The following is a 14,500-nucleotide window of genomic DNA, read 5'->3' on the forward strand; positions in this document are numbered from 1 at the left end:
TGTTGTTCCAAACCCCCGCATGACTTTATTCTGTGAGGTCATTCGCTCTCACTCTCAGGACAAAATTATCAAAAACATTCTTCTTTATCTCCCCTATAAAGATCAAGGTTAAATATTAATCATGCATCAGTACGGAATCATTGTCAGTTTAAGCCACTGCACTGTAGTTCTATAATTAATATGTTTTTGCCTTCTAAATATTTTGAATGAGTAAAATAGTCAAAACACACACTATCATTCTGCCAGTCTTTCGGATAAAAGACAATACTGTTGACTGCGTCATGCAGCAGTCATTTAGTGTGGCTATATTCACAGCAAGTGTGATTGTAGGTAATCACTGGTTTTGCGCTGAAGGTCTCTGTGCTTCAATACTCTGAGGCAAAGACAATTTACTGCTGCCTGGAGAATGGACTCAGCAATAGCATAACAGTATATCTCAGACTGTCTTTAGAGGCAGGGTTGATTTACACACACACGCACTCACACACTCACGCACACACAGTATTGACTGGTTGTTTTTTCTTTTTTTTATCCATCCTACAGAGCAAGACTCACCACTCCTTGTGTTTTCCCATCTGTCTATGGCTCTGCTGGGCTCTTACAGTGATTCATATTGAGCCAAACAGCGCTGTACTCAATTATAGCATCATAGACCCCTCTTTTTTTCCAGCACTTGCATCATCCCACCATCTTCTTGTCTTTTACAATTAAATTAAACAATTCAGCTAGTACGTAAAAGCACCAGTTGTATATGGCATTCGGTTACAATTCAGTTTTGTAAAAGTTCAATCTCGGCCATATACTGAATTAAACTATATGCTTTATTTTCTTGCTTGATGTCTCGGTTTTAAATAATACCAAAACCTAATATTCATCAGTTGATAAGATGTAACGGGCTGATTCATCACAATGATGTCAAAAGGCATCAGGCAGTGGATTTGAAAGTGTTGCTGCAGGAGCAGTCTGACACTGAATGTCAATAAAACAGATTGACAGGGTGTATTGTACATAAAGAGACCCAAGGGCACTCCACAGATGTGTACTTATGGGTCTCAAGTAATTTTCAATGCACAAAATTCAAGCATGGAACAACTATCCCACAAAAAAAAAAAAAAAAAAAAAGGTTATGGCAAACTGTTTCTTTAGTACACAAGTATTGATCACTGTAAAGTATTGATGTAATGGCCATACACTGGTCTTGGTCTTGTCTCTACCATCGAACCCTGTGGTCTTGACTGTGGCTACATTAAAATAAATGTAAAATATTAAACATTAAAGTATAAAATAAATAAAGACTGACACACTCTAAACACTGCTGCTTTTGTGCAAGTTTGAATTTACATTTTAAAACTCCAGATATTCAATGAATAGGCTATATTTGCTGGTATATAAACAGTAAACTCCAAATTGTCATGATGTGTTTATTAAAGGGCAATAAAAGGCAACTTGGTACACTTCATGTTATTACTGAGCTTAGGGAAAGATGGATAAATGCTCTCTGTATGGAGAATGGTCACGGTGATTTTGGCAAGCAAGACATGTTCATTGAGCAACATATTTTGTTGATCCTAAAAACAACATTCCTGTCCAAAAAATTTGTCCTATAACCCTATCCCTACCCCTAAGCCTAACCCTAATCCCCATACATTATCCCAAAAATTGAAAATGTTCGCTGAATAACACTGATGCAAACGCACCTAACCCTGGTTTGTAAGCCTAAACTTGATATAGACTGTAAATTTGTCCCTCAAATCTGATTGGTTGATTGGAATGTTGTTCCAGAATCAACAAAGATGTTTGATCCAGGAACATGCTGTACTTTTTGAAATCACGTTCACCTACAGTGCAGAGGGACATCTAGTGGTCCAGTGGTGTAGTGCACTGCATTTAGTGAACGAAAGCAAACATCACAAAGTTGACAACAGGAGAATCATATCATTGATCTTTGAACAATTTCTATAAATGTGACATTGTAAGATAAACCATTTCATTCATATTGTACAGCTCTTTGAGTTATGTTCACTTAGCTTTCAAAGCTGTAAGCTTTCACATATTTTAGATTATATGGATCATAATAATTGATCAGTTTCACTTTTGGAGCTTTGATTACACAGTGTCGCTTTAGACTCACATACAATCTGGATACTATGAACATTTATTTTAACATTTATATAGTTAATACATTGTAAGAGGGAAGTCTAAATCATTGTACTGGCAAGTTAAAAAAAAAGTTATTTCTAATGTGTAAATTGCCTCACTTCTCAAGCTCGAAGAAGGGAGGGGGGGGGGGCAACTGAAATATATCTGACATTCAAGGATGCAGTCATTCATTTTTAATTACAGAGCTCTACAGTTTGCAAATTGCAGATTTTACTAATAACAATTTCAATTAGAGAGCTCTGTAATTCAATTCTTACCAATAACAATTATGGCTCTCTCTAATTGTAATTGTTACAAGTAATTTTTTAATAAGAACTGATTTAGAGATCTCTCTATTGTAATTGTAATTGTTACTGGTAAGAATTTAATTAATGAGCCCTTTAATTCAATTGTTACAAGTAAAAATGCAATTAAGACAAGTAACGCTAAGAACATTATAGCTAATTTGGCTTGCCATAGATCACTCCACTCGGGAGACAACATCTCAGCCAAGGTTGAGCTTGTCAACAGAGCTTTTTCGAATATCAGCACAAATGTGGCCGCAGGTAATCACAGTTGCACTGATGTTTGATCTGATCAACATGTAATATTGCTTTAACAGGTTAATAAACAAGAAGTAAATATTAAATAGCTTACATTTTACACAAATGATATCTATTTTTCTGTCAATCGAAAAAAGTTCCAAATGAGTCCACAGCCGCAAATCAACATCTCTGTGACTCTAAAGGTATGGGGAGTTGGGGACACACCAAACCGACGGCAAAGAACTAGCACTGATGAAAGCTGACTGTATTGTCGCCTCGCGTCGCCTGCGTCTGGGCAAAAAAACCTGCACTTGAACACACCGAGAGAACTACTACCGACTGTCAACTAGGATGCACGTTCTGCGCCTGCATGTAAATGAGACAACTGTCTATTTCTGCAGATGTATTAATCTATATTCGTCATTCAGAAATGGAAACCGACGCTGCAGACTTTAGATACACAAACCGTAAACAAAGCAGCGCGTGCTTACCGTTTTGAATATCAATTCTGCTGATCAATTTCTTTACTCCACTCCGCTCATGTTAATATTAAAATATTTGCCAAGAAACACTCAGATAAGATGACGTAAAATCAGAACAGCCTTCTATCTGTACTGTTTTTAAACCCAACTCGACACTCTCGACTTCCCAAGCCTCGGCCCAGGTGGCTAAGGGTTGAATTGGTTCAAGTGATAGGCCTGTGCAGGAGACTGGACAAGAAATCTGCTCTCTTTTTGAGATTTTTTATTTTTTATTTTGTTCACGACAACTTGAACGGGCCCAATGCTTGCAACACACACATCGCTTCCAACACCCGGAACTGAACGTAGGATCTGAAGACAAAATCGAGGCTGTTTGGGGGGTGGTCCGGCCAAGGCGAGACTTAGCCCCCTCTCCTCTTCATTCCATAAGGATCAGGACAGCTACTGAGGCGTAGGATCCAGCGTTATCATAGGCCGGGGACCTGGGTGATTCGTAAAGGGCTAGCGCTTGGCGGACTGGTAGCACTGTCGAGGCTCAGACTCTGGCTTAGAGTCATAGGTCACGCCATAGGTTCGTGCAGCTACACTGCTTAGCCATTGGTTCGTCCAACTACGCGGCACGACCATTGGCTCATGAAGTTACACTGCGTGATTCTAAGCTTCAGTAAATCGGAGAAAAATAAGTTTTCCCAATGCGTCTAACAACGCAGTACGAGTGAACTGTATCGATAGGGAACTGGTTGTCAACAGAATTTTCATTTTTGGGTGGGCTATCACTTTAAGAGATGTCACTTGTTCGTTGAACATATATTGGTTGAATGAATCATTCAATGACTCACTCATAAAGACAGTCACAATAGAGCACCTACTGGCGTAATGTAACCTGCAGAAAAATTCACTGAAAAATCTCCTTGTTCATAGCACACACCAACACCCTGTTTACAGACAGTAACAGCATATAATCCATAGGAACTAAGCAACACATTCTTTAAAAAGTTATAAAAAAGTTGTGTAATTGGAAATAGAACCAACCAGGTGTACATATACATACGGATATAAAAAGGAATTATATATTCATTTATTATATATACACTTCCGGTTGACACTTCCCATAACTCTCTTCCTGGACTCATCATGCCTAATTGTTTTCACCTGTGGTTCATTAGCCTGTTGGTGTTTGCCTATTTAAGCTGTGTTCTTGTTTGCTTTTGTTGTGTAGTCTCATTGGTGTTCACACTGCATTTCTGAGCACCTGTATTCTTGTTTAATGTTCTCTGTTAATTTTAAAAATATGTATTATTTCATAATTTTAAAGGCCCACTGAAGTGCCTAGGAACATGCAGCTTTGTATGAAGCGTTGACAATTTCCACTGAAACAGGAAGCTAAGGCGGGACATACTGAATGGCTCCTTCCCCTTTTCAAATAGCCAATAGCATTTAGTTTACCTCACAGACTGCAAGTTGTACTTGATAGCACCATGGAAGCAAATCCGAGCATTGATGATGTTGGATTTAATAGTAGAGGTTGGAATAAATTCTAGCCATTTCATTCTTAACCAACGTACAGTTGGAAAACGGAATAAAACGTACTCGGTTACTAACGTAACCTCGGTTCTCTCTAGAAGAGGGAACGAGTACTGCGTTTGAATAAACGCTGCGGGAAAAGTCTCTTTTCACGAAATACTGAAGCAAAATTATCCTTAATTTTCATATTTGTAAAACGCATTGCAGCAGTGCACAGCCATGGCGAGACGGCTCGCTCACTCATTGGCTGTTCTGCGGCAACTGCATGAGCCTATCGAGCGAGGGCTGATGCAACATCAGACCAATGAGAGCGCTTCGCGCGCTCCTCGTCACATCCCGCCGAAACGGGTGTGGCCATCCCCTATAAAAGGAGCTCGAGTAGGCTGATTCAACTGGTTTTCATCGCCGAAGCGAACCAGAGCGAACCGCGCGCACGGCAGGGAACGCAGTACTCGTTCCCTCTTCTAGAGAGAACCGAGGTTACGTTAGTAACCGAGTACGTTCTCTTACGAGAGTTCTCTCGTACTGCGTTTGAATAAACGCTGCGGGAACCACTTGTAAGACGCCGTGCGTGCTGGGATGAGAAAACACCGACCACTGGAAGCTAGTCCAGGTATACAGTGCATAATCACCCGGTAGACTCGGAGAGTCTGGAGGGGGGGGGGGGACAACCACCCTCAGATAGCTGCGTCCTAAGACGCGATATAACATCACATAGGCAGGGGAAGGCCTGGCTAATGTGGGAAATGTGGGTCTTACGCAAATTTGCCCAGATATATGCGCCCTTAGGCGCGAAACAGCGCCACATAGGCAGGGGAAAAACCTGGCTGATGTGGGAGATGTGGGTCTTACGTAATTTCGCCCAATGGATGCGCCCTTAAGCGCGATACAACGTCACATAGGCAGGGAGAGCCTGGCTGATGTGGGAAATGTGGGACTTACACACTTTCGCCCAAATAGGTGCGTTCTAGACGCGATATAACATCACATAGGCAGGAGGGAGCCTGGCTAATGTGGGAAAAACATGGGTCTTACACAATTCTGCCCAGAGAACTTCGGCGGCGCTGTGCGTCTGCGATATACGTGCCGTGTTTAGACAGCTGACTCGAATACACCGAAAATACTTGGCTTGCAAGTGCGGTGAAGTCTTCGGTGGCGTTGTGCGCCTGCGAAATCAGTGTCGTGGTAGACAGCTGATACGGCTAAACCGAAAACAACCTGGCCTGCAAGGCGGGAACTTCTAGGTTGTAGAACCTTATGAATGTAGACGGCGAGGCCCAGCCCGCCGCCGTACATATTTCCTGTAAGGAAATCCCGCTAGACCAGGCCCACGATGAGGCAACGCCTCTCGTGGAATGCGCTCTAATGCCCAACGGGCACTGAAGGCCCTTGGTAGTATAAGCCATTGTTATGGCGTCAACCACCCATCTGGACAGGCTCTGTTTCGAAACAGCCATTCCCTTGGAACGTCCACTGAACGAGACAAAGAGCTGCTCCGTCTGTCTGAAGGCAGCGGAGCGGGACACATAAGCTCTTAAAGCCCTAACGGGGCAAAGACAGCTCGAGTCCCCTTCCTCGTTTGACCCCGGCAGGGCAGACAGGGAAATAACCTGAGCCCTAAACGGAGTGTTGAGGGATTTCGGCACGTAGCCGTGCTTAGGTTTGAGTATGACTTTGGAGTCATTGGGCCCAAACTCCAAGCACGTTGGACTCACAGAGAGCGCGTGCAGATCGCCTATGCGCTTCACCGAAGCGAGGGCCATCAAAAACACCGTTTTGAAAGACAGATGTTTGAGGCTAACAGATTGGATAGGCTCAAAGGGGGGACCTTTCATGGCTGCCAAGACCGTAGAAAGGTCCCACACCGGGACTGAGGGAGGTCTGGGGGGATTCAGCCTCCTAGCTCCCCTGAGGAAGCGGATGACTAAATCGTTCCTTCCTAGTGACTGGCCTGGCGTTGCTGTCGAGCACGCTGCGATAGCCGCCACATAGACTTTGAGCGTGGAAGGGGATCTGCCCTTGTCCAACAGCTCTTGTAGGAAGGAGAGAACCTCCGTCACCTCACAATCGAGGGGTGACAGGCCCCGAGCTGTACACCAGCTGGAGAAAACCGACCACTTCGAGGCATAAAGCCGCCTGGTGGAAGGCGCTCTAGCTTGAGTGATGGTGTTCAGCACTCCATCCGTGAGGCTAACGGGTAACCGTTGAGCGTCCACGCATGAAGAGACCACAGCTCTGGGTGTGGGTGCCAAATCGAGCCCCTGGCCTGCGAGAGGAGATCTCTCCTCAATGGCACTGGCCATGGAGCGGAGTCTGCTAGCTGCATCAGGACTGGAAACCAGGCTTGGTTGTCCCAGAACGGTGCTATAAGCAGTACTGGGCATTTCACTTCCCTGACTCGCTCCAGCACCTGAGGTAGGAGGGAGACTGGGGGAAACGCGTATAGCGGGCAGTGCGGCCACTTGTGGGACAGCGCGCTGTTGTTCTTTGAAAAGAACACGGGGCAATGAGCGTTTTCTGGGGACGCGAATAGGTCCACCTCCGCCCTGCCGAATCTCTGCCACAACAGCCGGACTGTTTGTGGGTGTAGAGACCATTCGCCCGTGGGAACATTGTTCCTGGACAGCCTGTCTGGACCCAGGTTGAGTGTCCCGGGCACATGCACCGCTCTCAGCGAGCTCAGGTTGCGCTGAGCCCATATTAGGAGGCGCTCGGCCAGCCTGTAAAGGGAACTGGATCCGAGACCGCCCTGGCGATTTATGTAGGACACCACGGCCGTGTTGTCCGAGCGGACTACGACGTGTTGGTCTTTGATGTGGGGACAAAAGCGCGTTAGCGCGTTGTGAACTGCCAGCATTTCCAGGCAGTTGATATGATGGAGCTTTTCTCGTTCTGACCAAAGGCCAAAGAACGGCCTGCCCTCGAGCAGCGCTCCCCATCCCGAGGTGGATGCGTCCGTAGACACCACTTTCACTCTCGAGGAAGTCCCCAGGCTTACACCTGAACGGTACCAATCGCCCGCCGCCCATGGTCTCAGGGCTGCTGCGCAGTCTTGATCGACTTTGAGGCGCAATCGGCTGAGTGCCCACGCTCCGCGTGGCACTCGCGCTTTCAACCAGAACTGCAGAGGGCGCATGCGAAGCAGGCCCAGCTGGAGAACTGATGATGCTGAGGCCATGAGGCCCAGCATCCTCTGAAACCGTTTGAGCGGGATAATCGCGCCGCAGCGGAAGGACCTCGCTGCGTGCTGTATGCGCAGCGCGCGCTGTTGCGACAGCCGCGCCGTCATAGAGCAAGAGTCCAGAACGATGCCCAGAAACGATATAGTTTGGCTGGGGTTCAGGGAGCTCTTCGTCCAATTGATCGTGATACCAAGATTCTCGAGGTGATCGAGTAACATGGTTCTGTGCTCCACGAGCTGAGATCGTGATTGAGCTATGATCAGCCAGTCGTCCAAATAGTTCAGCACTCGCATGCCCCTGAGTCTGAGGGGAGCGAGCGCTGCGTCCATGCACTTCGTAAATGTACGGGGTGCCAGGGACAAGCCGAATGGCAGGACTGTATACTGGTATGCCCGACCCTCGAAGGCGAATCTCAAGAATCGCCTGTGGCGTGACGCTATCTGTATTTGGAAATACGCGTCCTTTAGATCTATCGACATAAACCAGTCTTCTCGGCGAATGTGCGCGAGGATTTTGCTGGTCGTGAGCATTTTGAAACTGCGTTTCACTAAAGCTCTGTTTAGTCGTCTTAGATCTAGTATGGGTCTGATACCACCGTCCTTTTTGGGGACTAGGAAGTATCTGCTGTATAGCCCCCCTTCGCTTTGAGCTTGGGATACATGTTGTATCGCCCCTTTGCTCAACAGTTTTGATATTTCGGCGCGAAGTAGGTGTGCTACTTCTGAATTCACCGTAGTTTCGACGCGCGCTGTGAAGCGTGGAGGGCGTCGACAAAACTGTAGCGAGAAGCCTCTCTTTATAATGTCTAGCACCCAGTCCGAAACCCCTGGAAGCGCGGCCCATGCGTCTGCATGGCCGGCTAGGGGTTGGATGCGAAGCGCGCTCTGATCGCTGTGCGACGGCGGCGCTTCGGGGCGCGCTAGCATAGGCGTTACGCCTGTGACATTTGAGGCGGGGAGCGCGCGTAATACAGCGGGCAAAACGCTCATCCTCGACCCCGCTACAGTGTTTATCTGAACGAGGGAGGTCTGAGAAGGTCTCATGGGACTCATGCAGCCTACAAGTGAACGTGGGCGGGGACCGGGCACGTTTACTGCTTTGGCCGCGCTGTCTGCTTGAACAGAGCGGGCGCGCACAGGTCCCGTTTTTACAGGGAGCCTGTGGCTTGCCAGACATAGCGTTTGTGGGCACTGGGAAGTGGGCACTTTGACTATGTTTGGGGGGCGATCGAACTGCGTCGATCTTATGAGTACGGGCCCTGTGTGCAGGGCTGTGCTTGTGTGTAGGGATGGGCACAGAGAAGTGGGCATCAACACTACATTTATAGCACCATCGGCCTTGGCCGGGACACCAGAAAATACACTCTTTTCGGGATTTATCTGGGTAGCCGTAAAAACGGCTTTTGTGTGCAGGCAAGCGGGCAGCTGTGCGGGCTTGTGCTCTGCTGAGAACGCTGAAGCAGTCGCAATTCCTGGGACTGAGACAGCGGTGCGCTTTGGTGAGGGCCCGGTCGCAACGGGGCTTACACACCTGCGCTTTCCTAGGCGTGCTAGGATTTCTTTGGGGCTTCCGGCTTCAACACAACCCTTGGTCGCGGCCCGCGGTGAGTGGGGCGGCGGCTGGTAGAGCGAGAGCGAGGGCGTGAGCTGCGCTGCTGTCGCTGTGAGGGGGCGGCCGGGGGCTGAGGCTGTGAGCTCCGAGGGGCCTGTTTCTCACGGCCCGCTGCAGAACTGGAGCGCTTCGGCAGGAAGTGCTTGAACGCCTGTGACGCTTTCTGGGCTTCGGAAAATCTCTCCACGAACTCGGAGAGAGAAGATCCAAAGAGGCCAGCGGAGGATAGCGGGGCGTCGAGGAACGCGTTGCGCTCTGCATCAGCCATCTCCGTGAGCGTCAGCCACAAATGCCTCTCGGCTACGGTAGCGGAAGCCATACAGCGTCCCATGGCTTGTGCTGCAGCCTTGGTAGCGCGGAGGGAAAGATCCGACGCGCTTCTCAGGTCCGTGATGCAGATAGCTTCAGGTCCTATCTCGTCCAGTTTGCGGAGGAGATCGCCTTGGAAAACCTGAAGCGTGGCCATGGTGTGCAGCGCCGATGCCGCCTGCCCAGCGGCGGAGAAGATCCGCGCGAGCAGCGACGACGTCATGCGGCAGGCTTTTGACGGCAGCGCTGGCTTAGTCCGCCGTCCAGCAGAGGGCGGGCAAAGGTGGGCTGCTATCGCCTGTTCCACCGGCGGCAGAGTGAGGTAGCCTCGGTCCTGAGCATTATCCAGGGAGGAAAATGCTGGGGATACAGACGAACGTGTTCGTGCAGAAAAGGGAGCGTTCCAGGCCTTCGCCACTTCTTCATGAAGCTCAGGAAGAAACGGAGCGGGCTTAGACACAGGAGAAGTGCGCTCACCAGGGAGGAAGCTACCATCAAGCCGGGTGCGCGAGGGGAGTTCCGGTGCAGACCACTCGAGGCCGAGGCTCGCCGCGGCCAACGCGAGTACTCGCATGAGCTCCCCCTCGATGCTAGCTCTAGCCGACGGCTTTCGGGCAGGAGGCGTGAGATCCGCAGAGCTCGCCCAGTCCTCACTGCCTGAAGCTAGCAGAGAGCAGGAATCCTTATCGACCGACTCGACTTCAGAAACAACTTCCTCAGATGAAGCGGCGGCAGACTGCGGGCGCTGAGCATCGGGAAGTGCTTCGGGGGAAGCCGGCGAAGCTGGCGGGCGAGCCGGCGAGCTTTGTCGGGAAGAGGTGGGTTCCGGGGCCCGCTGCGAGCGGTGCTTCTTACGGCGCGGCACCGCGGCGGGGGGCGCAGGCTCGGAGAAGTGTGCCAGGCGAGTCCGCAGAGTCACCATCGGCAAAAGCTCGCAGTGAGGGCAGCCGCCGTCAGCGAGCGCGAGCGCTGCGTGATCTTCGCCCAGACAGGAGACGCAAATAACGTGGCGGTCTCCCTCGGTGAGCGGGGCTCGGCACGAGCCACAGGATGGCATCTTGAAAAAGACGCGGCTCTTTTAGGGGTGAGTGTTCGGGGAACACTGCACACACACACACAAAACAGAGCAGGTAAAGGATATGAAGCGCCGGAAAGCGCAGCAGGTACGGCAGTAGAGGCGGCGAAGGCCAGCGGCTTCAAGGGCTCGTCCCGCTGAAAAGCTTGCCTCGACGACGCTTGCTTCTTCGTGATCCAGCGATGCGTGAGCTTCGCTGAAGAGATGAAAATCAGTTGAATCAGCCTACTCGAGCTCCTTTTATAGGGGATGGCCACACCCGTTTCGGCGGGATGTGACGAGGAGCGCGCGAAGCGCTCTCATTGGTCTGATGTTGCATCAGCCCTCGCTCGATAGGCTCATGCAGTTGCCGCAGAACAGCCAATGAGTGAGCGAGCCGTCTCGCCATGGCTGTGCACTGCTGCAATGCGTTTTACAAATATGAAAATTAAGGATAATTTTGCTTCAGTATTTCGTGAAAAGAGACTTTTCCCGCAGCGTTTATTCAAACGCAGTACGAGAGAACTCTCGTAAGAGAACTTGAGCGTTTAAGCAACCAAACACACATCTCCAACCACTGATCTATATAGAATGACTGGATAGCTCATGACGTCATAAACAGTGAAGCCAACGCGCCGCCATATTGGTATTCCCTAGTAAGCTCACGCGTTCTATTGAATCAATAGGAAATTTTATGATTTGACTGAGAAAACATTGCCTAACGAGACACAGTTTTTAAATCTAAAGTCTCCCTGTATATTCTCACAACGCAAACATCCTAAGCATTTAAATGGGTATTTGTTTAAAGTCGGGAAATTTTTCCTGCTTATTAAAAAACGGCAATTTCTTTGCAAAAGGAATAAAAAGCTGTACGAGAACACTAGTCGGCCTTCACTGAAGAGCTATCTTCACAGGTAAGAAAAACAGTTAGATAATATTAATTAAATAGTGAATGCTAAAGACCTATATTTTTGTGAATTGGTGAATATTCAGGTGAATATTGTTTCGTGGCCACGAATTAATAATACCTCAGCACGTTATCTTGTGGCCACGTTGTAATTCGTTAAATCAAAATGAGGGAGGGAATTAGTTCAACGTGTCCACGATTTATTAAAACGGGGGAACAAATAAGTCGTCGTAACAACGAATTATTTAGACCAGTGGACAGGGCGTATAAGAACAAGCAGAGAGAGAGACAGAGAGCCCCGGCCGCGCGCGCGCGCACTCTCACCGCCTTCAAACAACACGAGCGCTGTATGCTCTCTCTGCCTCGCTCATATCAACATAGGTCGGAAGACCGATTGTGTTTTATAGATTAGTAGTTTGTTCATATAAAGTGTTTGATTAGCAAACATGTTCAGGAAATGCATAATACAAATTGTATGGGTTAATGTAACGGTAAACGGAGTCTGGACGAAGCTCTTTTGAAGCTGTCAAATGGTGTCGCTATTGGACACTTACCGTAATTGTGATTATTGCTGCCCTGAGGTTTCTTATAGGCTACTGTTGACTGTTTTATCGTTGTTTTTTGAAGCAGCAGCATTACTCTTGCCTCGGAGAAAACAACACGGGCATAGCGACAATTTTGCATATAAATTAGTACTTATAGGGCTTGAATTACAACCTTTGGGCAGTTTTTCTACATCCTTTTGTGAACGTCGTTTTACACTTGTTTACTGCACAGCGGGTCATCTTAAAAGTGCCGTCGGATCTACCAATCTCTGTATAACGGGCGTTGGAGCCCTCTGCTGGTAGGGAATCGTAAGATGGCCGCTCGAACACTTCCGGTGGCTTCACTGCCTACTGGCAGTTTAGAACGTCATGAGCTATCCAGTCATTATATAGATCAGTGTCTCCAACCCATATTTCTCCGTGACGTGTCAATGATCGCTTTGGCCAGGTGGTATTTATAGCATAGGGGGCAGGACACTTTAGATTCTAGAGAGCATTTGATTGGACAGAAGATGAAAAGCTGAAAAATCTGTGATTCTTTTTAGCGGAAATGAAGGACTAGCCTACAAGTTTTGAATGCTTATATCTCCTAAATGTGAATTTTGTCATTTTTGGAACACACCAGCGTATTCATAACCTTAAGGCTAACATATTCATACTAAAAAAACGTAGCTTTTGATTTCAGGGGGCCTTTAAGAAACTGCATGACTGTTAATACTCAATTTTTAAAAATGTGAAAATGTATTTGTTTTTCTAAAAGTATTCATATTTTCAGACTGTTGCAGGTAATTCGATTTTTTTTTACGATGTGTTGGGAAATTGTTAAATTGTCAGTAAATGTTTTTAAATTAACATAAATACTTCAGACCTTGTTATTAATGTATGAAAAGGACATTTGTTAATGGAGGTCTTTTTAAACAAACGTAAAACCTTTTAAATTCATTTCATATTTAAAATAATTGAATAAAGATGACAAAATCAGACATGACAAAACCAGTGTTGGAACATTTGGATAAAAACAAAGGACTTGGATTTCCTAAAGATGCTCAATGTTCTCGTCCCTGAAACTGAAACCGTTTTAAGGCTGTGAGGCTTTCAGTGGAATCACTAGCACTGCTGAGCTCAGCGTTTTTCCTGCTGTGGGACACATTGACCTTCCTGACAACACTCTTTCACATCACACGTGTCTCTTTATTGCCTCTGAGCATGATATTACTAAGCACATCACAAACCAAAAACAAAATCATACACACATACAGAAAGACCCTTATGATACAAGTGACTAAAAGTAACCTCCACGTTTTTTAGAGAAGTATCAAACTACCAAAACAGCTCAATTTAATCTTTATCATGCTTTTTTGCAGTTTATAGACCTTTAAATTACACCCTTTTATCTTATCTCAATCCCTTTGTAAAATGCTTTAGCAAACTCAGGGATATAGATCACCCAAAAATGAAAATTCTGCCATTAATTACTTACCCTCATCTCGCTCCAAACTTTAGTTAATTTTAAGTTAAAGTTAACACAACTGAAGATCTTTTTGATGATATCCGAGAGATTTCTGTTCTGTCCCTCCGTTGGCAGCTACGCAACTACCACTTTGATGCTTAAAAAAGTTCATAAAGAGATAGTAAAACTAATCCATATGACGGTTTAGTCCAACTTTTCTGAAGAGACTCAATTATTTTATATAAACATTGATCAGCGAACATAAAAAGAAGCTCAACCAAATCTGCTTTATGTGTGCGAACAAACCTCTTGCTGAAGCTCAAACACGCTGCGTAACACACGAGAAAGAACCTCACTGGTTCTCGCACATCAGGCGAACATGCTTGAGCTTCTGCTTACCACAACTGATGTGTGAGTCGATGAATGTTTACATGTGAATAAAAGCCTAAATTCAATCTGTTCATCATATGAAGGAAGGGTTTCTGCGTTTACATGACCACGTGCATTGTCGGCTTATTAAGCATAATCGGATGTTTTTAAATAAACACTGACAAAAAAACTACAAGTTTTAGGGCTGTACGATATATATAACATTGATATGAATGATCGGCCAGATTTAGACCTACCTATATTGTATTTATATAAAGCGTTCAGGCAAATTTGCTTTATGTAGGCCTATTTCCCCGGTGTCGAAATCAGCCACATGTCAGGAAACACGATTAATGGCTGCATTTCAATATCCATGGTTCACT

The sequence above is a fragment of the Scardinius erythrophthalmus genome, assembly GCF_964197995.2.
Source record: "Scardinius erythrophthalmus genome assembly, chromosome: 2".
Taxonomy (NCBI): Eukaryota; Metazoa; Chordata; class Actinopteri; order Cypriniformes; family Leuciscidae; genus Scardinius; species Scardinius erythrophthalmus.